Source organism: Maylandia zebra, linkage group LG3 (genome assembly GCF_041146795.1).
Source record: "Maylandia zebra isolate NMK-2024a linkage group LG3, Mzebra_GT3a, whole genome shotgun sequence".
Taxonomy (NCBI): Eukaryota; Metazoa; Chordata; class Actinopteri; order Cichliformes; family Cichlidae; genus Maylandia; species Maylandia zebra.
In genome coordinates, this window is record NC_135169.1 from 62,944,527 (window position 1) to 62,948,696 (window position 4,170).

Consider the following 4,170-nt stretch of genomic DNA (forward strand, 5'->3'; position numbering starts at 1 on the left):
GTTCTCTATTTCTCTTATATCTAAAATAAGAGTCTGGATGGACAGAGGCTGTTTTACGCGTCGGTTTGTGCAACAACGACGGTAAAACCATCGTGTCGCTCCGCCATTCGCTTGCTTTATTTCTCACAAACCTTTCACAACAAAAGCACCATATCCTTTTCAGGCCTTTCAAAATAAAACATGTAATAACTATAAATGGCGCTAACACTGTTTACTAGAAGGTTTTAAAATTTCTGTACTTTTAGGTGACAGGAGACATGTGGCCTGGTCAAAACACAGAGAGATGCACTCTAAAAGATCTTTAAACATAGTAAACATACCTTGTGTGCCACAGACTGCTCCCAAACACGGGGGGGGGGGGGGGGGGGGGGGGGGCAAGTAATACCTCTAAAACACTTAAGTTGGCTTTATTAAATGTTAGATCTTTAGCTGGGAAAACATTTTTAATTAATGATTTAATCACTGAGCACAACCTTGATTTTATGTTTTTAACTGAAACTTGGTTGGACCAAAGTAACAGTGGAGCTGTTCTCATCGAGACGACCCCTCCTAACTACAGTTTTATCAGTGAGGCCAGGGTGAGCAGGAGAGGAGGGGGGGTTGCTGTCTTATTTAATGAATCATTTCAATGTAAGCAGCTATCTCCTGGAAGTTTTCAGTCTTTTGAATATGTGGCTTTACAGCTGAATGCCCCATCCAAAGTTATGTTTACAGGCCTCCCAAATACTGCACAGACTTTTTTAATGACCTCAGTGAACTGCTGTCTGTGATCTGTGTTGATTTTGACTGTGTAATTATTGTTGGGGATTTTAACATTCATGTGGACAACCCTCAGGACAAAGGGACTAAAGACCTGAGTAACACTCTGGGCAACTTTGGGCTGACTCAGCATGTAACAGAGGCCACACATAATAGAGGACACACTCTTGACCTACTGATCTCCAAAGGCCTGAGCATTTCAAAGGTTACTGTGTCTGATGTGGGCCTGTCTGATCATTACTGTGTTTTCTTTGAAAGTAAAATCTCAGCCCACACAAATATATCAACAACAGTGATCACAAAATGGTGTATAACTGAAGACAGTAGTGCAATTTTTAACCAGGTCTTCCCATTAACATCTGACCTGTCCAGAGGGTCAGTCAATGAGCTCGTCAATAGCTTCAATGCTAACATGTTAAATGTAATGGACACCATTGCTCCCATTAAGGTGAAGGTTATCTCTGGAAGGAAAAAGTCTCCATGGAGAAACTCCACACTGGTGAAAAATGAAAAAAGAGAGTGTAGGAAAGCTGAGCGCAGATGGAGAAAAACAAACCTCCAGGTTCATTATGACATTTATAAAGAGAAACTTTACAATTATAATTTACAACTGAGGAGTGCAAGGAGGTCCTACTTCTCTGACATCATCACTAAAAACAGCAATAATGCTCGGGTCTTATTTTCTACAGTTGACAGGCTAACAAACCCTCCTGTGCCAGTGGCAGCTGAACTTCATTCGACCATGGCCTGCAATGACTTTGCCAAATTCTTCACAGACAAAATCCAAAAGATTAGACAAGCAATTGGTACATCAACAGCAGATCCAGGATATGTACTGTGTCCACCAAAAAACTGTTTAAACATCACGAAACAGTTTCAACCTATTAACAGCAAAGACCTGGAGGACATCTTAGGTCAACTGAACTCCTCCTCCTGCTGTTTAGATATCCTGCCAACAAGTTTTTTCAAAAAGGTCTCAAAGACTTTAGAGTCAGATCGTCAACTTTTCTTTATTATCAGGTGTGTTTCCAGAATCACTAAAAACTGCTGTAATAAAACCTATACTGAAAAAGGACAATCTTGACAAGACACAAATGAACAACTACAGGCCGATCTCAAATCTCCCATTTTTAAGTAAGATCATAGAAAAAGCAGTTTCTCAACAGCTCAATTACTTCTTAAAACAGAATAATTACTACGATGCCTTCCAGTCAGGTTTTAGACAGAACCACAGCACTGAAACTGCTCTGACCAAAGTGTTTAATGACATTTGTCTGAATACAGACAGTGGAAAAATGTCAGTCTTAGTTTTACTGGATCTCAGTGCAGCATTTGATACAGTTGACCACAACATATTACTCAAACGACTGGAGAACTGGACAGGTCTTTCAGGAACTGTACTAAACTGGTTCAAAACATACTTAGAAAACAGGAAATACTTTGTATCAATAGGTAACTTCACATCTGAGCAGACAAATATCACATGTGGAGTTCCCCAAGGTTCCATCTTGGGACCCCTTCTGTTTAACATTTACATGCTCCCACTGGCACAGATTATAAAGAACAACAAAATAAACTATCACAGCTATGCAGATGACACACAAATATATATCACAATGTCACCAGGAGACCAAGGCCCTGTGCAGGCTCTTGGTAAATGCATTGAGGAAATCAATGACTGGTTGTGCCACAATTTTCTCCAGCTAAACAAAAACAAAACTGAGGTAATAGTTTTGGCGCCAAAGAAAAACGATTACAGGTCACCAGAGAACTTCAATCTATACATCTAAAAACCACAAACCAGGCGAGAAATTTGGGTGTAGTGATGGATGCAGACCTAAACTTAGAAAAACACATTAAGACAATAACAAAGTCAGCTTACTATCACCTCAGGAATATTTCAAGGATAAAAGATCTGATGTCTCAACAGGACCTGGAAAAACTAGTCCATGCATTCATCTTTAGTAGGCTTGATTACTGTAACAGCATCTTTACAGGTCTACCTAAAAAATTAGTCAGACAACTACAGCTCATTCAGAACTCTGCTGCTCGAGTCCTCACTAAGACCAAAAAAGTGGACATCAGTCCAGCTCTGAGGTCTTTACACTGGCTGCCTGTCCGTCAGAGGATAGACTTTAAAGTTCTGATGCTGGTCTATAAAGCTCTGAATGGTTTAGGACCAAAATACATCAATGACCTCCTAACCCAGTATGAACCTTCCAGATCCCTCAGGTCATCTGGATCCGGTCTTTTATCAGTTCCCAGAGTCAGAACCAGACACGGAGAAGCTGCATTCAGCTTTTATGCTCCTTATATCTGGAACAAACTCCCAGAAAGCCTCAGATCAGCTGAAACACTCAGTTTATTTAAATCCAGGTTGAAGACTCACCTGTTCTCAGCTGCATTTGAATAAAGCACCAAATCCACACTTTTAAGCTTAAATTTCAAAACTTACATTTAACTACTGATTTTATCTACTGTTCTGATCTGTTTTGATTTTATATACTGTTTTGTTTGTTTGTTTGTTTGTTTGTTAATTAGTTAGTTAGTTTATTTGCTTGTTTTAATCAATTTTAAATCATGCTTTTTATTTGTTTTTTGCTTCTAATGTCTCTGTAAAGCACTTTGAATCACCTTGTTGTTGAATTGTGCTATACAAATAAACTTGCCTTGCCTTGCCTTCCACATGTTTAAGGAGGAAGTGAAGAAGAGCGAGTGAGTCGTCTTCCTCTGTGGGCCCAACATCAGGCAGCAGCCACGTATTTTTAGTCACTTTTGACTCTTAAGCGGCTAGTTGCTCAAATGAATAACACCAATACTGTGCTTGACATTCTTCCATCTCGTTTAGCTAAGGACTGTTTTGATGTAATCGGACCTAGTATCCTATTTCTTATGAACTTTTCCTTGCTCTCAGGCTGTGTTCCTTTGTCCTTTAAGCATGCTGTAGTCCACCCGATTCTTAAAAAAAGAAATTCTGACTGTTATGACCTTTCAAACTATAGACCGATCTCTAAGCTTTCGTTCTTGTCCAAGATCCTGGAGAGACTAGTTCTCTCCCAACTCCAGGCGTACTTGGACACGAACAATATTGCTGAGAAATTTCAATCTGCCTTTAAGCCATTGCATAGCACTGAAACAGCGTTGGTTAGAGTTCTTAATGATATTCTTGTAATCACTGATACTGGACGCTCTATGGTCCTAGTTTTACTGGACCTCTCTTCGGCCTTTGATATGGTAGACCATAACATTTTATTACTAAGACTTGAGCACACTGTGGGTATTAGAGGCACTGCCCTCGACTGGTTTAAATCATACCTCGCTGATAGATCCTTATCAGTTCACTTAGGCACCTTCTCCTCTTCCTCCGCTCCGGTCTGTTGTGGTGTGCCTCAAGGATCAGTTTTAGGCCCT